At 38.3% G+C, this 27,437-nt stretch overlaps 2 pseudogenes; both read left to right on the top strand.

The window, feature by feature from the left end:
* The first annotated feature begins 8,015 nt into the window (after positions 1 to 8,015).
* On the top strand, positions 8,016 to 26,873 carry LOC112209009 (NADH-ubiquinone oxidoreductase chain 5-like; annotated as a pseudogene).
* Positions 14,495 to 16,031, top strand: LOC100499456 (MTRNR2L pseudogene; annotated as a pseudogene).
* Positions 26,874 to 27,437: the final 564 nt, after the last annotated feature.

Below are 27,437 nucleotides of genomic sequence, written 5' to 3'. Positions count from 1 at the left end.
ATTTCTGTGAGAGTAAAGTACTTTCCCAGTTTAAACTTAGCACCACGTTTCTTATGATTATGAGGTTTTGCACTCTAACAATTTTAAATCAGATACAATGATTTTGCATCATAAGCAGTAGGTTAACTAAGAAAGCCAAGAGGAAAATTTTCAAATATATGTGTGTATTCCCTCTGGTGCTTTGTCCCCTCCTAAGAGCAAAGTGGAGCCAAATAAAACCCATAAGATGTGAAAAGTGAAAATATGTTATCACCATTTCAAGTTCAAGAACTTAGGCTGTTTTCATAAGAAGACAAACCAGCACGTCAGGATGGAATTCACTGCTGTCTTCTGGAAGATCTGTTAAGCAGATAAACGTTAGTCTAGGACAGCTCTTAAAGACTGTAAAGAGAGTAGTAAAATACGCTGGTAACACCATTATATCTTAAATCAAGTTTTACACACTGGAAGTCAATCATTAAGGCAGGCTTTTTTTTTTTTGCCTCTTTGATACTGAATTTCCATACTATGTGCCAAAGCATTATTTCCACACTGCATATAACACAATCTAATGTGACTTACAGGCCAAAATTATTAGCTACATTCACACATGACATTTTAGCAAAGATCTCACTCATCATGACTTACATATTTTGCTACCTTATTCATTCATCTACAAAGCTCTGTGAGCCTCAACCTTGGATTGAAGCAGTCAGATGACTGTTCTGCCAATGGATCCTAACTATCCTGTCAAGGGTAGAAAAAAATCACACAGGAGAGGAGGTAGTTGCCCCTGCAAAGGCTTGGTATCCAACTCCACCTGGGTCCTAGGTGCAACCTAGCAATTCCCTTTAGGTCCTAGTCAGTGTGCTTTCCCACTACTCTCAGGGGATTTCTCCAAACTTTGTCCTTAAGGTCAAAATCCACTACTACGTTGCCTTCCCTCTCATAGCAAATGGTTTCATTTTCTATATAACAGAAAAGATAAACCATCAAAGGGGGGCTTGCTCCATAGTCTGCATAAACTTACAGTTCTTTCTTTCTTCTCTCTCAGCAGAGGAAGAGGCAGCACTACTTGCCCAAGTTTAATCTATTCACCTTTCTTCTCCCATGAGTTTAGGGATTCACTCCATCATGTGTCATCTCTCCCTCCAAATCTTTAAAATTTTCTCTTATTTTTATAGTATTATCATGATAATGGGTTCTCAATCGAAAGCCAAAAAAAAAAAAAAAGTCCATCATCTTTCTTGATGCAAAGTTCCTCTGTAGTTATTGCCCAATTATTAGCTGCTTAAAAGGGGTATCTGTACTTTTGGTTTCCATTTCCACCCATTCATTGCTCAATACATTGCAATCAGGCTTTGTCACCAGCATTTCTTTCCAATTGCCCTTTATAAAGTCAACAATAACCTCCTTGATGTATTATCTAATGCATTATTCTTAGTCCTTATCTTAATTTCGCTGTGGAATTTTGGATCTTGAACTTCTCTCTTCAGCTTTGGTGATCACTACCATGCTATTTTGCTCTCCTTCTAACCTCCTTGTTCACTTCTTCTCACTCTCTGATGTTATCTCTTTTTATTCTGTTTATCTTTAAATTTTTATTTCCTGTCACCAGTCTGAGGACCTGTACCATCTCATCACCTAGTTTTTATTGCTTCATACAGAAATGACAGTGCAAAATTGTCAACATCCCAGACCTCCTGCCTGAACTCCAAATAGAATGATCTTTTAGACATATCCTCCTTGGTTCCTCAGTGATTTACAGCCAAATCAAAGTCAACATGCTTAACATAGAACATTTTTACTGTTTCTCCTAACAATGCCTTTTCTCTAAATTGCCTACACTGTATCTAACCAATTACTGAAACCAGAGGCTTGTAAGTCATTCTAGATTTCTTCTTATTCATCCACCACACCCAATCAATCACCAGATCTTACAGATTTACCTACTAAAGGTCTTGGGTTTGTGAATTTCCCACTTATCCCAATTGTCATTGCCTTTTTACTTGGCATATATACATAACCTTACCTTGGAATTAAAAAGAAGTCCAGGAAAAAAATTAGGAAAGAAAGAAGGGAAGGAAGGAAGCAAGGAAGGAAGGAAGGAAGGAAGGAAAGAAAGAAGGAAAGGCAGGCTAGATATAACTCTCTAATCATCTTCCTTGGTCCGAGTCCTCACCATCTGAAATATGGATTATCTACAGTAGCCTCCTAAATGACTCCTTCCATCCTTATCCTTCCTGTCAAAGATATAGCTCCCAAATATAAATCGGATTATAATGCAACCCAGATTACAATCCTTCAATTTATTCCCAATTTAGGATTGTTCAAACTGCTTTAACAATTAGACCCAGCTGTCATGACCCAAGCACTGGTAATGTCATCTTTTACATCTAGTGTTACACTGGCAGCAGTCAGGCTGATCGAGGCTCTGGCATCTTCAACACATGACAGCCAAGCTTATCCAGAATATCGTCATCCAAATGAGAGAGAAGATGACCCCCATAGGAGAGGCACCTATCACTGCCACTTTTCATTCCTGGAACTCAGTCATATGGATACATCCTGTTCTGAGTGAGGCTGAAATACAGTCAAGCTATGACCCAAGAAGAAAAAAGATTCGGGTTGTGTACTATCAACTTCTGCCTTATTTCCCCACAGATGCAACATAAATTCAAATTTCTTTTGTTAACACACTACATCTGTCTACTCTCTGTCATCTAGCCTCAACTCCTCCACACTAGCCCATGCAACCTGTGTTTTAGGTATAACTGGCTTGCTTTCCTTAGCCTTGTCATGTTCCATCGTACCTTCATGGCATCACCTGGGATGTTTCCCTCTGCTTGAGTCACGATTTTCTCTACTCCCCCTTTCTTTCTTTAGCTAAATCCTTCACTTTCATAATCTACTTCAGGCCACACTCTACAACAACCAGTTGGATATAGGTGGCCTTCACTTGTGTTCTCACAGCACCCTGCACTAGCACTGAACAAAATGATATAAAGACATAGACTTATATGTCCATTTTCTCCATTAACTGTATATCAGTCAATTGTATTCCAATGAATACAATGGAATGTATTTATCAGGGTGATTATGTAAGATAATATTTCTATCAGTACATTCAAAATTATCCCCATGTTTATTCTAAAACTAATTAAATTAGGGCCATTTTTATAGCAAAAAAAGAATTCAATATTAAAGACAAATTTTCCCTTACTAAACATTTTAGATACTTGTATTTATCAATTAGGTATTTTGGAAATTATTCGCTGACAGTCTCTGTGAAAATGCAGATTCTTGAACTTTACTTTTTACCAGTTTTATAGAAATTAATGACTGAGAGCTCATGTGCTATTGACTGATCGAGTGTATCATAGGCAGCACAAATATATACACATATATACATGCAAGTGTATAGACACTTGTGATCATGAGTATTTTATTTTTATGTCTGCATAAACAAATGAGACAAATCACAAGTTATTTTGGGGAAATGCAATTTGATAGTCCTCATGTATGTACAAAGAAAGCTTGGATTAGAATTTAAATAAAATTTGCTATGTAGACGTTCTTTAGTTTAATTAGATCCCATTTGTCAATTTTAGTTTTTGTTGCAATTACTTTTGGCATTTTTGTCATGAAGCCTTTACTCATGCCTATGTCCTGAATGGTATTACCTAGGTTTTCTTCTAGGGTTTTTATGGTTTTGGGTTTTACATTAAAATCTTTAGTCCATCTCGAGTTAATTTTTGTATAAGTTGTAAGGAGGGGTACAGTTTTAGTTTTCTGCATATGACTAGCTAGTTTTCCCAGCACCATTTATTGAATAGGAGATCCTTTCCCCATTGCTTGTTTTTGTCATGTTTCTCAAAGATCAGATGGTTGTACATGTGTGGTGTTATTTTGGAGGTCTCTGTTCTGCTCCATTGGTCTATATATTTGTTTTGGTACCAGTACCATGCTGCTTTGGTTATTGTTGCCTTGTAGTATAGTTTGAAGTCAGGTAGTGTAATGCTACGGCTTTGTTCTTTCTGCTTAGGATTGTCTTGGCTATACAGGGCCTTCTTTGATTCCATATGAAATTTAAAATCGTTTTTTCTATTTCTGTGAAGAATATCAATGGTAGTTTGATAGGAATAGTATTGAATCTATAAATTACTTTGGGCAGTATGGCCATTTTCACAATATTTATTCTTCTATGCATAAGGATGGGTCAATAGCTGCAGCAAACCACTATGGCACACATATACCTACGTAACAAGCCTGCACGTTCTGCACATGTATCCCATTTTTTTAGAGGAAAATTTTAAAAAAGAATTTAAATAAAATTAATTTAAACATAGTTTTTTTCTTGATTCAATATAAGTCAAAGAAATCTAGGTGAATTTTAAACATCTACCTTTATTAATTTAAGAGTTAATAAGATTTAAATAAAAAGAAATCATTTACTGAGTTTGGGAAAACAAAACACTTTGTTGAAATAATCATATTTTATTAGAAGCATAGTAAAGTATTAAATTCAGATGACCTGAATTCAATTTCCTTCCTTATCATTTACTAAATGCGTGACACTGGGAAAATTAGTTTGCATCCATGATCCTGCACGATTTCAAATACTAAATGGAGATTTAGCTCATGGTTAAGATATCAATGGTATAAAGAGACTTTCTTTAAAAAAAATCATTTTAAAAAAGTTAGCTTTTCAATGACATAACAAGCTTTTGTGGCAAGCTAGTGTTGAGTCCTGGACCAGGTTATACTTGAACTTTAGAGGGTCATTCTAGCATTTTATGTGTGAATAAGCTCCCTCTTAACAAAATGAGATCTCTATGTGGGCTATTATATGTGAGTGTGCCTGCAGATTTTCATATATAGAAATATGCACACACCCACACACACAAACACGTACACACATCCCCTGGCATGAGGAAGTCAGTGGAGGGAGGGGTTCAGTCTGGCCAGGAAGAGTATTTTATTACTGTTAATGTTTATGATTATCAGCACGTAGTGGTAATATAAGTCACCCTGGCTTTTATTTGTTTTATTATTGTTTTTAATTCTCTAATGACAGCATATTCTGAAATGGCCTGCAACCAGGGTGTACAGATCTCACTCCCCCAACCATTGATTACTCCACTGTAAATATGTATTTATTCACCAATAAGCAGCATTATCGAAACACATTTAGAACACTTTTTTCTTTATTTTCTCACACCAAAGCACCACTATAAAAAAAGGTCTCAGTGAGGCAAGGCAGCTATTTACATCAAGCTATCCAAAACTCGACACTATACATCTTATATACCTTCTTTTTTTTTTTTTTTTTTTTTAAGACTAGAGTCTTGCTCTGTCACCCAGGCTGGAGTGCAGTGTTGTGATCTTGGCTCACTACAACCTCCGCCTCCTGGATTCAAGCGATTCTCCTGCCTCAGCCTCCCGAGTAACTGGGATTACAGGTGCGTGCCACCATACCTGGATAATTTTTTGTATTTTTAGTAGAGACGGGGTTTCACTGTGTTAGCCGGGATGGTCTCGATCTCCTGACCTCGTGATCCACCTGCCTTGTCTGACCAAAGTGCTGGGATTACAGGCGTGAGCCACCGTGCCCAGTCTTATGTACCTTCTAATACTTATCAAAGAAAGTTGTCTGCTGATTAAGGGCTCAGTTTAAAAAATTTAAAAAGAAAAATACACTTGGCAAATAATACATTCCTGTTAGCTCCCTCCAGCAACACAGGTAGACCCCTGGTATTCTTAATATCATTCTCCCTCTCCATAAAAACTGTGGAAGGCTCTACATGACAAATGTCTGTTTTTCATTTCTTTTCAGAATTTTGTTTAATGTTTGGATGACAACAAATACTAGTTCTGTTTTCATTGGTCAGTTTTGTGTTCCAGGCCGGAAGTGTTGCATGCTTCTCATCATCATAGGCAGTATTTCCTGAGGACCTACTAAGTCTGCTTTCAATGGAAGCAATCAAGAGAGGGCTGAGCTTTCCTGTCTGTTTTGCACATATGCTTCTCTCTCTCTCCTGGGGAGAGATTAAGGCCCTTGATCTCTATCTTCCTCAGCAGGATCACCTTTTATCTACTCTGCTTCCCCAGGAGGACAGGGCACTAGAGTGGCTGCCTCCTCTGTTACTGATAAATTAATTAACAACCTGGGAGACTTAAATGATTTGGAAGGATCCTAAAATCCTCTCACTTGATGCTTTCACAAAATAGAATATGTTTATTCATTTTACAAGACCTATATTTTTAGATCAATGACCTTTGGATGTATGATTCATCCTGATTTCATTTTTTCCCAGCGGGTGCAGTTTCACATAAGCCTATTTAAAAACAATAAAGCAAGCAATGTTTTAAATGGAATATAATCTATTCTACACCTGTTTCCTTAGACTATTTTGATAGAAGTGAGTGGTTTCTATGATAAATTGTACTTTTACTATGCAATATACAACTAAAATATTTATATATTTCCCATGATTTTTTAATGTCATTTTCAGGGAAATAGCCATACATAAAAACCAAGATATTTTTAGTTGAAATGACAGGATATTTTCTAAGCATAATTTAGCTGAGCAAGAATTTATTTTTTAGAGTTTTTCTCGGTTTTCTTGTCTTCTTATGTAATGAAAAATGCATCTGGATAGAAATAACTCCTGTGGATAAAAATTGTGTAACACAATCTGCTTACATGTTTTTGTCCATTTTGGTCACCAGAATCTTGATTGTAATGATCAGGAGTTTCCAATAGATCTTGATATCTCTATGTAACCATAGAAAATAATATTTACCTAGAGATAAGATCAAGACATAAAGATTATCTCTTGAGGAGGACTGCATTTGCAATCTAGAAAGATAATTATAAAGTTTACTATAAATATTTTCTAATGATACACTATGACCATATTTCCCCCTTTGTTCTCACTCAGTGTCCTCTTACATTACTTTATGTATAAAAAGGAAACAATCCTTTCCTACCATCTCCACTTTGTAACTGGAATATTCACTTGTTTCTCCCATCAGTGGATGAAATTTCCAATCAGGTACCATAAATTTCAGAATCGCTCTGGGATTGAGTGACCGTATAAATTATTGTCCAAATCGTCTCATTGTTGAAAGTGAAAGGATGGCTATTTATTATCTACACAAGGGCATCAGGTGAAATCTAAGTTGGCCTATGCAAATCAGGGTATATAGTCACATTATTTTTAGATTATCTAAAAGTCCAATCTAGTTTTATCCACCACAATAACAAGCCTTCAGCTCTTGTCTAATTACTCTTCTCTCCAGCACCAATTCAAACCTGCTGCAAGACTGAAAGCCTACACAAAAAAAGGGGGCAAAGTGGGCTTTTTTTTCCTTGCCTTACTTCCTTCCCTACTTATGTGACAGTGCTTTGGTATATTCCAACATGGTATGTAGAAGATAAGAAAGATAAGAGAGAAACATGTCTCATCTGATGGATACAGTTGTCAAGTGGTATTGGCCATTAGACATGTTGTCCAAAGCAGACTCTCAGATTCCACACCGAGGACATAAGAATGCACTTCTAGTGTGGCAGGCCATGCCTCTCCTCTATAAGGGCATTTATGGTTCTCCATCCAACACTTGAACTTCTGGGGATTCTTTCCTCTGTGATATTTATCACATCTCCAGATAGTCCTCTCAGGTAGAGTCCCTGTCCAAACATCCCCAGGCTACCTCTCTTCCACAAAGCCCACAACTGGTCCATGGCAAAGACCCATGCCATGAATAGAAGTGTGGCTTGCTCTCCGTACCACATCCCCTTGATCTTTCTGCTACAGACAGCCTCCTACCTTAGATTTCTCCTAGCAAGAATAGCCTCAGCCTGGATCTCCCCAGACTTACGTAACACATGCTAAACCCTCTAAGGAATGTTCCTGAAGCCTCTCTTTGTCACTTGGTACAAGTGAGAGTGAAGCTCTCCATCATCTTCCTCTATGGGGAGGGGTGGTGGTGAGTCAGGGAATGTCAAAGGCACATCAGCACCTCACTCCGAAATGACCCCCACCAAAATCACTGGCCTTTTTAGCTCTCTTATAAAGGTTGGAGGTGAGTGATTGGCTAATGAAGATTTGCTTTTACTATTTTGTAGTCTGTCTTGTATCAGTGAACCAGAACCTTGCTTTGTGCTGTGGAAGTGCTTGCCATTGATTGTTTACTTATTCTTGGCTTTTAGGGTCTCTGGAAAAACACCCAAGAATCAGGAACAAGCTTATTAAACATTGTGTTACACATGAAAATGAAACGTGTAAATTAATGTACATATAGTGTCCAGTTCAATTACTGGCATATGGTAGGTGCCCAACAAATGATAGCTTAAAACACAAAAATGGCCAGGTATGGTCACTCACACCTGTAATCCCAGCACTTTGGGAGGCTGAGGTGGGTGGATCACCTGAGGTCAGGAGTTCAAGACCAGCCTTCCCAACATGGTGAAACCCCGTTACTACTAAAAATACAAAAATTAGTCAGGCATGTTGGTGGGTGCCTTTAATCCCAGCTACTCGGGAGGCTGAGGCGGGAGAATCACTTGACCCCAGGAGGAGGAGGTTGCAGTGAGCCGAGATCAAGCCATTGCACTCCAGCCAGGGCGACTGAGCGAAATTCTGTCTCAAAAAAGAAAAAAAAAAAAAAAAAACACAACACCACAAAAATGAAGAGCCACTAAGGGACTCAGTGATCTGGCAACTTTAAATCTAATTTTCTAGGCTCCAAATTGCTCGTCTCATGACCACTGCTCTAAGGTAACTACTTCCAGCTTCAGAACTCTTAGTATGGAGTTTAAGGAGTTGTTTATGTTTTGTGCAAAGGGCAGTCTCTAAGTAATTCCTCTTTATCCAGTGATTTCTGTGGAAATTATATTCTGAAAATATCAGGTTAGGTAATATTGTACTACTCCTGATCCCTACTGAATCCTTTTTATCTGTGTGTTCTCTGAAAGCAATGTTTTATCAATAGCAGTAGTTTTGAACTTTGAGACTCAGAGTGTTTTGTGAGAAGTTAATGAAAGTTATAAGCCTTTTCAGTGGAAAATGCACATTCACACACACATATTTTGACTATAATTTCAAGAGGTCCTGTGTTTCTTGAAGCCCAATATTTGGAGAGCCCGGGTTGCAGGCTTCCCAGGTTCCCAAGAACAGAGTCTCTGCATTGAGATGGTGTGAGAGGAGAGGATGGAGGTGTTCAGGATTATTCCACAGCCTTTTGGAGGGAAGATAATTTTTTTGCCTGGAATCCAAACCTAACAATAATTCCCCCTTGAGTAAGCATATGCTCTCTTTGAAACTGTTGCTTGTCTTGTTAAAACCATTGTCTGATCTTTCCTTCTTCCCTTCTTCCTGGCCACTACTACTGCCACTATTATCACCCTGCTTCATTTTATGCAAAGTCTAGAAGCATAAAGGGAGTCCTGGTGTTTATTCACTTCTTGCCTAATGATTTCACTTCAGCAAGACATCAACATATATGTACACATGATTGATTTCCCCTCAGTAACTTACCATTTTCTTCAATATCATCAACGTCCATCCAAGCAGAGATATTGCAATGTCCATAGATATTTATCCTACTGGCTCATAAAGAGCTGTAAACACCAACATGTGGAGCTGCAAAGCAGCTCATTTTACCTAAACGATTGCATTAAGGAAGATTGATAGCCACAAAGAAGAGGTGGACATGGGCGGGGCTAGAGAGGGAAGAAACACATGCCATGGTTTTTTAGGCTCAATACTGCGAGTGGTATTCATATGTGTCTCTGCTGTAGCAATGGTGATACTTAAGTCGTTGTTCCTCCTCCTTTTGGGATCTGTTTGGGACTGCTATAATAGCTTTCAAACAGTGAATAAAAATATTACAGACCATCAAACTTTCCTTAGAGGACTTCTTTTTTATGTCAAAGACCTTCAGTGAATGTGTTGTCTTGCTTTTCTGAAGAAAATAGTTTTACAGATGGAATGATATCCTCTTACAATTGTGTCCTGAGTAGAGTACAGCTCTATACATGTATATGTATATATTTCTATCCTCTGGCTTTTAATATCTTCTGACCAACTTTAGGGCAAAGACAGTAGTGAGAATATTGGTAGGGCTAGACCTTGGTAAATTATAAAATAAATGCACTGAATTCAGTCTTGTTTACTTTTCCTGCTCCAAGATACCTCTTCTAACTAAGCCTTGATATAGGCAAAGTATTAAGATAATTCCCCAAAACACGAACTAAAAAGCTAACCAAGCAGTCTGACAAGCTTGATTCCTAGCCATGGGGGCCTCTGAATTTTATTAGACTGTCAGCTCCTTGAGAGCAGAGACCATGTCTTTAAAAAAAAAATCTATATTTGATCTGTAGTGCCTATGACAGTAATTATCCCAAAGTAAGTAGACAATAAGTACTTGAATGAATGAAAAAGGATAAAAATTTTATAATTCATTTTAATGTTGTATTTATCTTCAAGTTTATTGACGTGTTTAAGAGTTCTGAAGACCCTAAACAATAATTTCACTGATTGAAATAGCATAGTCTTGGATACAACCACCCAATAGGCTGGATGCATTATTTTCTGGTCCTTGTAGAAATTACACACCTTCAGGCTGGGTGTGGTGGCTCACACCTGTAATCCCAGCACTTTGGGAGGCCGAGGCAGGTGGATCGCTTGAGCTCAGGAGTTCGAGCCCAGCCTGGGCAACATGGTGAAACCCCATCTCTACCAAAAATACAAAAAATTAGCCAGGCATGGTGCCGTGTGCCTGTAGTCCCAGCTACTCAGGAGGCTGAGGTAGGAGGATCACTTGAGCCTGGGAGGTGGAGGTTGTACGGGGTTGAGCCACTACTGCACTCCAGCCTGGGTGACAAAGTAAGACTTTTTCTCCAAAAAAAAGGGAAATGAAACTATACACCTTCATTAATATTAAATATAGACATACATAATTATTGATGAAGAAAGACAGAAAGAGAAGCATAAATAACTGGTACTCAAAGCATCTCTGTAACTCTAACTTTAGTGAAAACTCTGAGGGAGACTGCCTTATAAAACGGTACATTTGTCATCTGGATAACTGATCCTTCTACAATGGGGTCCAGATGCAATAGCCTTATACTGAACTCCACTAATGGGAAAAATTGTTACTGCCCCATTTCAATGTATGAGAAACCCACCAGAGATATCAGAGCTCTGAAGATAGAATTTCTGTAGAGAACAGAGTGAGCCTCTTGATCACTAAAAATAACCAAGGATATTTATCAAAAAAAATTTTTTGGCCATATAAGTAGTATAAATAATCTCAGAGAAAATGTGTTGGTCTTCATCCTAAGATAATATTGAGTTTCTATGGGTATTTATGTGTTGGCAAAGGAAGGTAGGAGGAGTGCCAGTTTTTTTTTATATACTTGTGCCCACAATAGCACCAAGTGATATATCAGATGCAGTATAATAATAAGATCACTTGACTACCTGAAGGTGCAGGGATGCTTTTTTTCAACTATTCAAAATAACTGGTTTTTGAGAACATATGGTGAAACACTGGCAATTTTCCAGTATACACACTGCACACTCACACATGCACACACATGCCCACAAGACATTGGGATTTTTTTTAATTTTCAAAGTAAACTTATCTTCTGAGTTAAATTATTTGATAGTCAATACCAATAAAACCAAAAGTTTGATTGTCAAATGTGCACGTCATTTAGTGTTGCATCCTCAACATTTGTCTAATGGTTACACTCAGTCACATGTGTACAGAGCTTTTACTATGGTCATATAAACACTGGGAGATATATTTCTGAGTTTGTTTCTAGTTATAGCATTAGATGCATTCTAATTTTTCTCACTTTTCGAATTTACTTTATGATCAATTACATGACTGTGAGAATTTGCTCCAGGTTAGAAATCCAATTTGTGACCATAAGACAACAAAATTGGTTTGTATAGAAAGAAATCTTCAGCTGAAGTGATTATCCCTATTTTAACTAAATGAGTTTATTTTCAACATACTATTCTCAATGATAAAAATTGCATAATTTTTCAAGAATAATGCATATGTTTTATGTGATATAGCTTCTGCAGAGGATTTGTATTTTAGTCTTTATTGTGTCATGGAAGAAAAATAAGAAAGGAAATGGAAAAGTTAAGAGTCAAGGTATCCCAGCACTTTGGGAGGCCAAGGCGGGAAGCTCACAAGGTCAGGAGATCGAGACCATCCTGGCTGACACAGTGAAACCCCTTCTCTACTAAAAATACAAAAAATTAGCCAGGTGTGGTGGCACGTGCCTGTACTCCCCCAGCTACTCGGGAGTCTGAAGCAGGAGAATCGCTTGAACTCAGGAGGCGGAGGTTGCAGTGAGCCAAGATTGCACCACTGCATTCCGGCCTGGGTGACAAAGCGAGACTCTGTCTCAAGAAAAAAAAAAAAAAAAAGAGTCAAGGTAAAAGTTGTATAAGTTAATCAAACATGTGAACTCACAGTGACCCCCACAGCTTGCACAGTTTGCAGGCCTGAACATACATAGATACACATGAATATGTTGAGCAACTTTACCCTCTTCACAATCTGGGGTACCTCTTCTGTTTCCATATTTGATCAGCAAAGGTCATCCTGTACTTACTCATCATTTCTAGTTAACAGTAGCTCTGGAATTTATGCTGTACTGCAGTAATTGTGTGTAATTCTACCCACAAGGAATCATGTGAAAGAAGAAGTCATTTAATTGCAATGAGATTAAGGTCAACACCATTATAAAGTCGGAAAGCAATAATGAAATTTTAAAACAAAAGCTATTTCAAGACATATGGTACCAAAGGAAGAGGCAGTGGGTCAGTGAAACTGGGTTCCCATTGAGATGTGCCAACTTCGTCATGTGACTTTACAGGAAGCACATAGCCTTTCTGGATTGCAGTTCCTATATTTACAAAACAAATGAGGTGGGGTGGGTATCTGCTGAGTCTCTTTCCAGTTCTAGCTTTTCTGTTCTCATTCTGGAAGCTACAAGAAGGACAGGCAAATCGGGTATTTATCACAGATCATTGGCCTTCCTGAGGTTTAGTTCAAGGGAAAAGGGCTTCCTCCCACAGCCATTTTATGCTTCAGCAGAAAATGCAGAAAAAAATGCTTCAGATAAGTATGAACATATTCATTAATAAAATCTACTTCTCTCATATTCTTAGTCATGATGCTTGAGAGACCTACCAAATCCTCTGCTTTGGTTCAAAAAAAGGAAAGAAGGCTGTAAAATACAAGCATTACCTGGGACAATAGACATACTTGATCAATGTCTTCTACAAGTTTTGATTAATTTTTGACAATTTTACACTCTTAAAAATTACTATGTATCTACACAAAAACCTGCACATGGATGTTTTTAGTAGCTTCATTTATAATTTTTGCGAAAACATCAAAGCAACCAAGATGTCTTTTAGTAGGTAAACAGATAAACAAACTGGCCTTTTCATTAGCTCTTAGTAGGATTACACATGCAAGCATCCCCACCCCAGTGAAAATGACCTCTGGATCACCGGCTCAAAAGGAGCAGGTATCAAGCATGCACGAATGCAGCTCAAAACACTTTGCTCAACCATACCCCCAAGGGAAACAGCAGTGATAAATCCTTAGTAATAAACGAAAGTTTGACCAAGCCATACTAATATTTAGGGTTGGTTAATTTTGTGCCAGCCACTGCGGCCGTAAGATTAACTCGAGCTAATAGAACTTGGTGTAAAGAGTGTTTAAGGTCTACCTTCAATAAAGCTAAGCTCCATCTAAGCTGTAAAAAACTCCAGCTGACATAAAATATACTATGAAAGTGACTTTAATATCCTGAAGACACAATAGCTAAAATCCAAACTTGGATTAGATACACCACTATGCTTAGCCCTAAACTCTAATAGTTATATTAACAAAACCATTCACCAGAGTACCACAAGCAACAGCTTAAAATTCAAAGGACTTGGCGGTGCTTTATATCCCTCTAAAGGAGCCTGTTCTATAATCGATAAACCCTGGTGCTCCTCACCACCTCTTGCCCCCAGCCTATATACCGCCATCTTCAGCAAACCCTAAAAAGGTCACAAAGTAAGTACAAGTACACACATAAAAACATTAGGTCAAGGTGTAGCCCATGAGGTGGCACAAAATTGGCTACATTTTCTATGTCCAGAAAATCTCACAACAACCTTTAGGAAATCTAAGGGCTCAAGGAGGATTTAGCAGTAAACCAAGAGCAGAGTGCTTGGTTGAATAAGGCCATGAAGCATGCACACACCGCCCGTCACCCTCCTCAAATATTACTCTAGAAATCACTATTACTAATAGTTTTCTATGCACATATACAGGAGATAAGTTGCAACATGGTAAGCATACTGGGAAGTGCGCTTGGACAAACCAAAGTGTAGCTTAAACCAAAGCATCCAGCTTACACCTGGAAGATTTCATTGTGACCTGATCACTTTGAGCCAACTCTAGCCCCAAACCTCGCTAAAAATACTATTAAACTATCTTAATCAAACGATTTACCTTAGAAAAAAGTTTAGGCAACAGCAATTTTTACCCTGGTGCAATAGACATAGTATCATAAGGGAAAGATGAAAGAACTATATCAAGCACTAAAAAGCAAGGACAAGCCCTTATACTTTCTGCATAATGTATTAACTAGAAATACTTTACACAGAAAACTATAGCCAAGTCTCCCAAAACCAGATGAGCTACCCAAGAATAGCTGAAAGAGCACACTCACCTACATGGCAAAATAGTGGGAAGATTCATGAGTAGTGGTGACAAGTCTACCAAGCCTGGTGATAGCTGGTTGTCCAAGATAGAATCTTAGTTCAACTTTAAACTTACCCACAGAATTACTTAATTTCCCAGTAAGTTTAACTGTCAGTCTAAAGAGGGACAGCTCTTTAGACCCTAGGAAGCAACCTTCCTACAGAGAGTAAAAAATATTACCACCATAGTTGGCCCAAAAGCAACCACCAGTTAAGAAAGCATTTAAGCTCAACATCTAACTATCTTAAATTCTAATCACTCTACTGTACTCCTAACATCACATTGGACTAATCTATTACTTAATAGAAGCAATAATGTTAATATAAGTAACATGAAGACATTCTCCATTGCATAAGCTTACATCAGACCAGAATAACCCACTGGCAGTTAACAGCCTAATATTAATAAACGATATAATAAGTACCCTATTATTTACACTGTTAACTCAACAAAGGCATGCTCTAAGGAAAGTTTACAACAAGTAAAAGGAACTCAGCAAATCTTACCCTGCCTGTTTACCAAAAACATCACCTCTAGCATTACCAGTATTAGAGGCACTGCCTGCCCAGTGACATATGTTCAACTGCCACGGTATCCTGACCATGCAAAGGTAGCATAATCACTTGTTCCCTAAATAGGGACTTGTACGAATTGCTACACGAGGGTTCAGCTGTCTCTTACTTTTAATCAGTGAAATTGACCTATCAGTGAAGAGGTGGATATAAAAAAAATAAGACGAGAAGACCCTATGGAGCTTTAATTCATTAATACAAATAAAAACTCAAACAAGCCAACAGGCCCTAGCCTACTATCCCTGCATTAAAAATGTTGTTTGGGGTGACCCCGGAGCATAATTCAACCTCTGAACGACATAAACTAAGACCGCACTAGTCTAAGCGAGTTAACATACGTTGACTCAATTAATTTGATGAACGGAATAAGTTATCCTAGGGATAACAGCACAATCCTATTCTACAGTCCATGTCAACAATAGTGTTTATGACCTCAATGTTGGATCAGGACATCCTAATGGTGTAGCTGCTATTAAGGGTTTGTTTCTTCAGTGATTAAAGTCCTACCTGATCTGAGGTCAGACTGGAGTAATCCAGGTTGGTTTCTATCTATTTAACATTTCTCCTAGTACAAAAGGACAAAATAGTGCCCACTTCATAAAGCACCCTCGCCTCATAAATGATGCTATCTCAGTCTAACAAACCATCACACACCCTACCCAGGAACAGGGTTTGTTAAGATGGCAGAGCCTGGTAATTGCATAAAACTTAAAATTTTATAATCAGAGGTTCAACTCCTTTTCTTAACAATATGCCTATAATTAACCTTCTCCTACTTATTATCCCCACTCTTATTGCTATAGCATTCCTTACACTCATCGAATGAAAAATCTTAGGCTATACACAACTATGCAAAGACCCAAAATTGTAGGTCCCTATGGGCTGCTTCAGCCATTTGCTGATGGAATAAAACTTTTCACCAAAGAACCCTTACGGCCCTCAACATCCACTATTACCCTTTATATTATTGCTTCAACACTAGCCCTTTCCATTGCTCTCCTTTTATGAACTCCCCTCCCTATACCAGATCGTCTAATTAATTTTAATATAGGCCTCCTATTTATACTAGCAACATCAAGCCAGGCTGTCTACTCTATGATCAGAATGAGCATCAAATTCAAAATATGCACTGATCAGTGCATTACGAGCTGTGGCCCAGACAATTTCATATAAGGTCACCCTAGCCATTATCCTGCTATCAGTTCTACTGATAAGCGGCTCATTTAACTTATACACACTCATCACAATGCAAGAATTCCTCTGACTGCTCCTACCATCGTGGCCTCTAGCCATAATATGATTCATCTCCACTCTAGCAGAAACTAACCAAGCACCTTTTGATCTAGCAGAAGGAGAGTCAGAGTTAGTCTCAGGCTTCAACATTGAATACGCCACAAGGTCATTTGCCCTCTTCTTTATAGCAGAATATATGAATATTATCATAATAAATGCCCTAACTACTACTATTTTCCTAGGAGCACTACACACTATATATTTACCAGAACTGTACACCACAAATTTCATTACCAAGACCCTTCTTTTAACCACTCTATTTTTATGAATTCGAATGGCATACACTCGATTCCACTATGACCAACTCATACATCTTTTATGAAAAAACTTCCTACCACTTATGCTAGCATTTTGCATATGATATATCTCAATGCTTGTCCTAATTTCCAGCATCCCACCCCAAACATAGGAAATATGTCAGACAAAAGAATTACTTTGATAGAGTAAACAATAGAGGTTAAAATCCTCTAATTTCTAGTACTATAGGAATTTAACCTACCTCTGAGAATCCAAAATTATCTGTGCTACCTATCACACCACGTCCTAGATTAAGGTCAGCTAAATAAGCTATTGGGCCCATATACCAAAAATGTTGGTTATATCCTTCCCATACTAATTAATCCCTTACCTCAACTTATTATTGCCCTCACCGTTTTCACAGGAACTTTTATCACAATGCTAGGCTCACACTGATTTCTCATCTGAACAGGGCTAGAAACAAACATACTAGCCCTTACCCCAATCTTAATTAAAAAAATAAATCCCTGCTCTACAGAAGCAGCCACCAAATATTTCCTTACACAAGCAACCACATCTATAATTCTCATAACAGATATCCTTTCCAATAACCTGTTCTCCGGACAATGAACTATAATACACTATCAATCAATTCTTATCCTTAATAATAATAGTGGCCCTAGTAATAAAACTAGGAATAGCCCCCTTTCACTTCTGAGTCTCAGAGGTAATTCAGGGAATCTCTTTGATGTCTGGTATACTTCTCCTCACATGACAAAAACTAGCTCCTATCTCAATTGTGTTTCAAACTTTTCATCAACAAACACGAACATCCTCCTGTCACAATCCTATCCATTATAGTGGGTGGTTGAGGGGGACTTAATCAAACAACTGTGTAAAATCCTAGCCTACTCCTCAGTCACTCACATAGGTTGAACAACAGCAGTACTAATTTATAATCCAAACATTACTACCCTAAACCTGATTATTTACTTTATCCTAACAACAACCGCATTTCTAGCACTCAACCAGAGTATAAGCACCAGAACCCTATCACTATCTCACACCTGAAACAAATGAGCATGGTTGACACCTGTAATTCCACTAATTCTACTATCCTTAGGAGGTTTATCCCCATTAACAGGGTTACTTTCTAAATGAATCATCATTCAAGAATTTACAAAAAACAATAGCCTTACTACCCCAATCATTATAGTTAACATAACCTACTCAACCTGTACTTTTATATATGCCTAGTCTATTCCTTATCAGTAACACTATTCCCCATATCTAACAATATGAAAATAAAATGACAATTTGAAAACACAGAACCCACACTACTCTTCCCCCCACTTGTCATCTCTTCTACCCTCCTCTTACCCATCTCTCCATTAATACTAACTATAACTTAGAAATTTAGGTTAAATAAGACCAAGAACCTTCAAAGCCCTTAGTAAGTAAGTTACTCTTAATTTCTGTAACAGATCTAAACACTGCAAGACTCTATACTGCATCAACTGAACGCAAATCAACCGCTGTAATTAAGCTAAGCCCTTATGAGATTGGTGGAATTCAAACCACGAATAAAATTTAGTTAACAGCTAAACACCCTAATCAACTGGCTTCAATTTACTCCCACCGTCATTGGGGGAGAAAGGCAGAGAAGCCCCAGCAGGATTGAAGCTGCTCCTTTGAATTTTCAGTTCAACATGAGAAATCACCTCAGAGCTGCTAAAAAGAGGCCTTGACCTCTGTCTTTAGATTTACAGTCTAATGCTTACTCAGCCACTTTACCTTTCCCCCACTTATGTTCATCAATCGTTGATTGTTTTCAACTAACCACAAAGATATCGGAACACTATACCTGCTATGGCGCCTGAACCGGGGTAGTAGGCACCGCCTTAAGCCTTCTAATTCGAGCAGAACTAGGCCAACCAGGAACTCTGTTAGGAGATGATCGGATCTACAATGTTATTGTTACCGCCCACGCATTTCGTTATAATTTTCTTTATGGTAACACTGATCATGATAGGGGTTTTTGGCAACTGGCTAGTCCCTCTGACTATTGGTTGACTCGACATGGCATTCCCCTGAATAAATAATATCAGCTTCTGGCTTTTCCCCCTATCTTTTCTACTCCTCCTTGCGTCTTCAATAGTACAAGCCAGTGCTGGAACCAGCTGGACAGTTTGTCCCCCTTTAGCAGGAAACCTAGCACATGCAGAAGCCTCTGTGGCTCTGACCATCTTCTCGTTCCACTTAGCAGGTGTTTTTTTTCTATTTTAGGGGCCATTAATTTTATTATTAATTATTAACATAAAACCCCCAACCATATCCCAGTATCCAACACCGCTTTTCGTCTGCTCAGTCCTCATTATGGCAGTCCTCTACTCCTTTCCCTCCCAGTCCTAGCCGCCGGCATTGCTATGCTATTAACTGACCATAACCTCAACAGTACTTCTTTTGACCCTGCTTGTGGGGTGACCCCATCTTGTTCCAACATTTATTCTGATTCTTTGGTCGCCCTGAAGTCTACATCCTTATCCTACCGGGCTTCGGGATAATCTCCCACATCGCAACATATTATTCTGGAAAAAAGGAACCATTTGTGTACATGGGCATAGTATGAGCCATGATATCAGTTGGCATCTTTGGATTTATCGTATGGGCTCACCATATATTTACAGTAGGAATAGACATAGACACACTAGCATACTTCACCTCCACTACCATAATAATTGCCATCCCTACTGGCATCAAGGTCTTTAGCTGATTAGCTACCCTGCACCGCGGTAACATCAGATGATCTCCCGCAATATTCTGAGCCCTAGGATTCATTTTCCTTTACAGAGTAGGAGGTTTAACCGACATCGTACTAGCTAATTCATCACTAGATATTGTCTTACACGACACATACTATGTTGTAGCCCATTTCCACTACGTTCTATCAATAGGAGCAATATTTGCCATTACAGGAGGCTTTGTCCACTGATTCCCCCTATTTTCAGGTTATACATTTAATCAGACCTATGCTAAAATCCACTTCACCATTATATTCATAGGTGTTAACTTAACCTTTTTTCCACAGCACTTCCTCAGCCTATCGGGTATGCCTCGACGTTACTCCAATTACTCTGATGTGTACACCATATGAAATATTGTCTCATCCATAGGCTCATTTATCCCACTAACAGCTGTTATACTAATAATCGTTATGATCTGAGAGGCCTTTGCTTCAAAATGAAAAGTACAATTGCACAATCATCTACTAATTTAGAGTGACTTTACAGCTGTCCACCACCTTACCACACATTTGAAGAGCCAACCTGTGTGAAAACCTAAGTGAGAAAGGAAGGAATCAAAACTCCAGAAACTGGTTTCAAGCCAGTCCAATAACCCCATGACTCTCTCGATAAGATATTAGTAAAATTATTCCATAACTTTGTCAAAGTTAGTTTATAGGTTAAATCCTATATGTCTTAATGGCTCATGCAGTTCAATTAGGACTTCAAGATGCTACATCCCTTATTATAGAAGAACTACTCACTTTCCATGACCACACTCTTACAATTATTTTCCTAATTAGTTCCCTAGTCCTATACATTATTTCCCTAATATTCACAACAAAATTAACTCATACTAGCACCATAGATGCCTAAGAAATCGAGACTGTGTGAACTATTTTGCTTGCCATTATCTTAATTTTAATTGCCCTCCCATCCCTACATATTCTGTAAATAACAGATGAAATTAACAACCCTGCTCTTACAGTCAAAGCAATTGGCCACCAATAATATTGAAACTATGAATGTACAGACTATGAAGAATTAGGCTTCGATTCTTATATAATTCCAACAGCAGACTTAAAGCCAGGAGAACTTCAACTCCTCAAAGTTGATAACCAAACAATTCTCCCAATAGATATCCCCATCCGTACATTAATCTCATCTGAAGATGTCCTGCACTCATGAACTATCCCCTCATTGGGCCTGAAAACGGATGCAATCCCTGGATGCCTAAATCAAACCACCCTAACTGCTACATGACCAGGCCTTTACTATGGACAGTGCTCAGAAATTTGTGGGTCCAACCACAGTGTTATACCTATTGTCCTAGAATTAACCCCCTTAAAATGCTTCGAAACCTGATCCATGTCCACACTATAATATCACTGTAAAGCTATCTAGCATTAAACTTTTAAGTTAAAGACTGAGCGGATCTACACCTCTCTGCAGTGAATGCCTCAACTAGATACTTCCACATAATCCATTGTCATTCTGTCAATAACCATAACTTTATTCTCCATTATTCAGTTAAAATTATTAAATTTCATTATACATCCCCTATACCAAAAATAATCAAAATGCAAAAACATAAAGCTCTCTGAGAATTAAAATGAAAGAAAATCTATTTACCCCTTTTAGTACCCTGACAATTCTAGGCCTACCCGCAGTAGTATTAATCATTTTATTTCCCACCAAACTATTTCCAACCTCCAGTCATCTAATTAGTAACCAACTGATTTCCATTCAACAGTGACTAATTCAACTTGTACTAAAACAAATAATATTACCCATAACATTAAAGGACAAACCTGATCCCTTATACTGATCTTCCTAATTCTCTTCATTGCCTCAACCAATCTCCTCGGGCCTCTACCCCATTAATTTACACCAACTACCCAATTATCAATAAATCTAGGTATAGCAATCCCCTTATGAGCAGGTGCAGTAATTATAGGCTTCTGCTTTAAGACGAAAACCTCTTTAGCCACAAGGCACACCTATACCACTTATCTCTATGCTAGTGATCATTGAAACTATTAGCCTATTCATTCAACCAATGGCATTAGCTGTGCGATTAACAGCCAACCTTACAGCCAGACACCTACTAATGCATTTATATCGGAGGAGGAGCCACACTAGTACTATCAACTATCAGTCTTCCCAGAGCTTCAATGGCCTTCTTTATTCTAATCTTACTGAGCATCCTTGAATTCACCGTAGCCCTTATTCAGGCCTATGTCTTTGCACTACTTGTAAGCCTTTACCTATATGAAAACACATAATGTCCCACCAAACACATGCCTACCATATAGTCAAACCCAGCCCCTGACCACTAACAGGAGCTCTCTCAGCTCTCCTAATAACATCTGGCCTGGCCATGTGATTTCACTTTAACTCTATCACCCTTTTAACCCTAGGCTTACTAACCAACACACTAACTATATATACCAGTGATGACATGACATTATCCAAGAAAGTACATTTCAAGGCCCCCACACATCAATTGTCCAAAAAGGCCTCCGATATGGAGTAATTCTATTCGTTATCTCAGAAGTATTCTTTTTTGCTGGTTTCTTCTGGGCATTCTACCACTCTAGCCTAGCCCCAACTCCAGAGCTAGGAGGACATTGACACCCAACAGGCATTTTCCCCCTCAACCCCTTAGAAGTCCCTCTCCTGAATACATCTGTATTACTTGCATCAGGAGTTTCAACTACCTGGGCTCACCACAGCCTGATAGAAAGTAGTAGAAAGCAGATACTTCAAGCACTATCCATCACAATTACCTTAGGAATTTGCTTGACCCTTCTACAAGTCTTAGAATATTTCGAGGCCCCGTTTACTATCTCTGATGGAATCTACAGCTCAACATCCTTCATAGCCACAGGCTTTCACGGACTTCACGTTATTATTGGATCAACATTTCTCACTATCTGCCTCCTCCACCAATTAAAATTCCACTTTACATCCAACCACCACTTTGGCTTTGAAGCTGCCGCCTGATATGGACACTTCATAGATGTAGTATAACTATTCTTATACGTCTCTATCTACTGATGAGGATCCTACTCTTTTAGTATAAGCAGTACCATTGACTTCTAATCAATTAGTTTCGATATTATCCAAAAGTGAGTAATCAACTTGACATTAGCTCTAGTAACCAACACCTTACTGGCCCTATTACTACTAATAAAAGCATTTTGGCTCCCACAACTTAATATTTATATAGAAAAATCCAACTCCTATGAATGTGGATTTCACCCAATAACCTCTGCCCACCTCCCCTTTTCCATAATATTCTTCCTAGGAGCCGTCACATTCCTCCTCTTTGACTTAGAGATTGCTGTACTACTACCTCTGCCATGAGCCCTTCAAACAACCAACCTGACACTAATAATCAGCACAGCCCTTGTATTAGTTACCATGTCAATCCTAGGCTTGACTTATGAATGAGCCCCAAAAGTGTTAGACTGAGTTGAATTGGTAAATAGTTTAAGTCAAAATAAATGATTTTGACTCATTAGATTATGATAGACCATATTTACCAAATGACCACTATTAATATTATTATTATATTAGCATACACCATATCACTGCTAGGAGTATTAGTCTATCAATCCCACCTAATATCATCCCTATTATGCCTAGAAGGCATCAATCAATATATATCATAAATACTCTTATAACTTTAAATATACATTTCACCCTAGCATCCATAATACCCATTATCCTCTTAGTATTTGCTGCCTGAGAAGCCGCAGTGGGCCTTGCCTCACTAGTTTCAATCTCCAGGACATATGGCCTAGATTACATACAAAATCTAAGTTTACTTCAATGCTAAAAATTATTACTCCAACAATTATACTGTTACCAATGATATGATTCTCTAAAAATTATATAATCTGAATCAACGTGGTTATCCACAGCCTGCTCATCAGCTTTATCAGCCTACTATTTTTTAACCAATTGAACGATAACTCATCCAACTTCTCATTAATCTTTTCTGACCTGCTGACATCACCCCTTCTAATCTTAACAGCCTGACTACTGCCTCTTATAATTCTAGCAAGCCAATACCACCTGTCCAATGAATCACCCCCGTGAAAAAATTCTATATTTTGATATTGATTTCTCTACAGACTTTTTTAATCCTAGCATTCACTGCCACAGACTAATCATATTTTATATCCTCTTTGAAGCCACACTAGTTCCCACCCTAATTATCATCACCCACTGAGGCAACCAACCAGAACGCCTCAATGCAAGATCACACTTCTTATTTTACACACTAGTAGGATTCCTTCCTTTACTTGTAACATTTGTTTATACTCCAAATACCTCAGGTTCACTAAATATGCTAGTAATAATATTAACTATCCTAGAGCTATTAACCTCCTGATCCAATAATCTTATATCACTAGCATGTATCATGGCCTTCATAGTAAAAATACCTCTATATGGACTTCACCTATGACTCCCTAGAGCCCATGTAGAATCCCCTATTGCCAACTCAATAGTACTTGCAGCAGTACTCCTAAAGCTAGGTGGTTACCATAAAATATGGCTTACTCTTAACCTCAACCCCCAACAGAACTTATGGCCTACCCTTTCCTCATGTTGTCCCTATGAGGAATAGTTATGACAAACTCTATTTGTCTACGACAAACCGATCTAAAATCACTTATTGCCTATTCCTCCATAAGCCACATAACACTTGTTATTATGGCTATCCTCATTCAGACCCCTTGAGGCTTTATAGATGCGATCATCCTTATAATTGCTCATGGACTCACTTCATCCTTACTCTTCTGCCTAGCAAATTCAAACTACGAGCAAGTCCATAGCCAAACCATATTGCTTACCTGAGGCCTTCAAACACTGCTCCCACTAATAGCCTCTTGATGACTTCTAGCAAATCTTACTAGCCTTGCCTTACCCCCTACCATTAATCTAGTAGAAGAACTCTTTGTGACTATGGCCTTATTCTCCTGATCAAATATCACTATTATGCTTATACGAATTAATATACTAATTACAGCCCTTTACTCCCTGTATATGCTAATCACAACACGAGGGACACTTGCATATTATATTAACAGTATTAAACCTTCCTTTACGTGAGAAAACACATTAATACTTATACATCTTGCACCTATCTTCCTATTATACTTAAACCCTAAAATTATTATGTGGTTTGCATGCTGTAGCTATAGTTTAACCAAAACATTAGATCGTGGATCTAACAATAGAAGCCTGCAACTTCTTACCTACCAAGAAAGTATGCAAGAACTGCTAACTCATGCCCCCATGTTTAACAAAATGGCTTTCTCAACTTTTAAAGGATTGGAGTTATCCATCGGTCTTAGGAACTAAAAACATTGATGTAACTCCAAATAAAAGTAACAAACATGTATCTTCCATGGGTATAACAGCCCTAATCCCCTTAATTCCTACTGATTACTATTATCTTAGCCAACTCCTGCAAAATAGGCTCATACCCAAATTATGTAAAAACATCTATCACATATGCCTTCATCATTAGCCTCATCCCAACAACAATGTTTATATGCACAGACCAAGAAGCCATTATCTCAAACTGACATTGAATGATGATCCAGACTCTCAAACTCTCACTAAGCTTCAAACTAGACTACTTCTCCACAAAATTTATCCCAGTAGCGCTATTCATTACCTGAACTATTGTAGAATTATCAATATGATATATAAATTCAGACTCTAACATTAATCAATTTTTCAAGTACTTATTTTCTTCATCATGATATTAATTCTGGTTACTGCCAACAACCTCTTTCAGCTCTTTATCGGATGGGAAGGTGTAGGAATCATGTCTTTCTTACTAATCAGCTGATGGTATGGCAGAGCAGATGCTAATACAGCAGCCCTCCAAGCAGTCCTGTACAATTGCATCAGCGATATTGGCTTTATTTTAGCTATAGCATGGTTCCTGTCCTCCAACACATGAGAATTTTAACAAACATTCATTCTAGACGATACCCCCATCTCCTTCCATTAATTAGCCTTCTCTTAGCAGCAGCAGAAAAGTCAGCTCAATTTGGCCTCCATCTCTGACTTCCATCTGCAATAGGAGGCCCAGCCCCAGTCTCAGCCCTACTCCACTCCAGCACTATAGTTGCAGCAGGAGTTTTCTTGCTTATCCGCTTCTACCCTTTAATAGAAAATAACCTATCAATCCAAACCTTTACATTATGTCTGGGGGCTATTACTACCTTATTCACAGTAATTTGTGCCCTAACACAAAATGATATCCAAAAAATCATAGCGTTCTTCACCTCAAGACAGCTAGGCCTTATAATAGTCACAATTGGCATTAATCAGTCACACCTAGCATTCCTTCACATCTATCTGCACCCATGCCTTTGTTAAAGCTATATTATTTATATGTTCAGGGTTCATCATCCATAGCCTCAATGATGAACAAGAGACATCTGAAAAATAGGAGGGCTATTCAAGACTTTGCCCCTCACTTCCTCATCCTTTATTACTGGCAGTCTTGCACTTACAGGCATGCCTTTCCTTACAAGCTTTTACTCTAAGGCCTCATCATTGAAACTGCAAACTCATTCATACACCAACGCCTGAGCCCTTTCTGTTACTCTTATTGCCACTTCCTTGACAGCTGTCCATGATACCTATATTATTTTCTTCGCTCTTATAGGACAACCTTGCTTCACGACTCTGGCTGCTATTAATGAAAATAACCCCTTTCTAATTAACTCAATTAAGCGCCTAACAGTTGGCAGCATATTCACTGGATTCCTCATCACCAACCGTATTATTCCTGCTTCATCCCCAAAAACAACCATACCACTCCACCTGAAGCTCACAGCCCTAGGTGTCACCATCTTAGGCTTCTCACTAGCAATGGAGCTTAATCTTGAAACTAATAACCTTAAACCAAAATACCCATTACAGACATTCAACTTCTCCAACATACTAGGATTTTATTCATCCACAATTCACCATACAACCCTCCACTCAGGCCTATACACAAGCCAAAATCTGGCTTCACTTCTACTAGACCTAATATGACTAGAAAAGTCTATACCAAAGACCATTACACAACCCAAATTTCAGCCTCCATTGCCATATCTACTCAGAACGGCCTAATTAAACTCTACTTTCTTTTTTTATCCCATCCCTTCTAACTCTGCTCCTAATTATCTAATCTATTATCCTGAGTAATTTCAATCACAACATAAATACCAATAAATAATCATCAACCAGCAACTACCACTAATCAGCATCCATAACTGTACAAGGCAGCCACACACACAGAATCTTCACGCAACAACCCTGCCCCCTCACCCTCAAAAATCGTCCAGCTCTTTATGCTATTAAAATTAATCATGATCCTCACTGCATCATGCTCAACTATTCACAGAACCAGCATCAACTCCATTATTAGTCCTAATAATAAGGCTCCTCAGATATCAATACTTGACCCTTATGTTTCAGGATACTCCTCAGCAGCCATCACCGTGGTATAGCCATAAACAATCATCATACCACACAAATGGGGAATTAAAAAAACATCAACCCCATGAAAGCACCACCAAAATTCAACAAATTCAACCCACAGCACCACTAATAATTAGCCCTAGACCTCTGTAAATAGGAGAAGGTTTCAAAGAGAAACCTACAAATCCTATAACCAAAGTGACACTTAATAAAAATATAGTATATGCCATTATTCCCACATGGACTATAATCATGACTAATGACATGAAAA

Source organism: Pan troglodytes, chromosome 3 (assembly GCF_028858775.2).
Source record: "Pan troglodytes isolate AG18354 chromosome 3, NHGRI_mPanTro3-v2.0_pri, whole genome shotgun sequence".
In the NCBI taxonomy this organism is placed as follows: Eukaryota; Metazoa; Chordata; class Mammalia; order Primates; family Hominidae; genus Pan; species Pan troglodytes.
The sequence above is the reverse complement of the archived record's forward strand: the minus strand, read 5'-3'. Positions and strand labels throughout refer to the sequence as shown.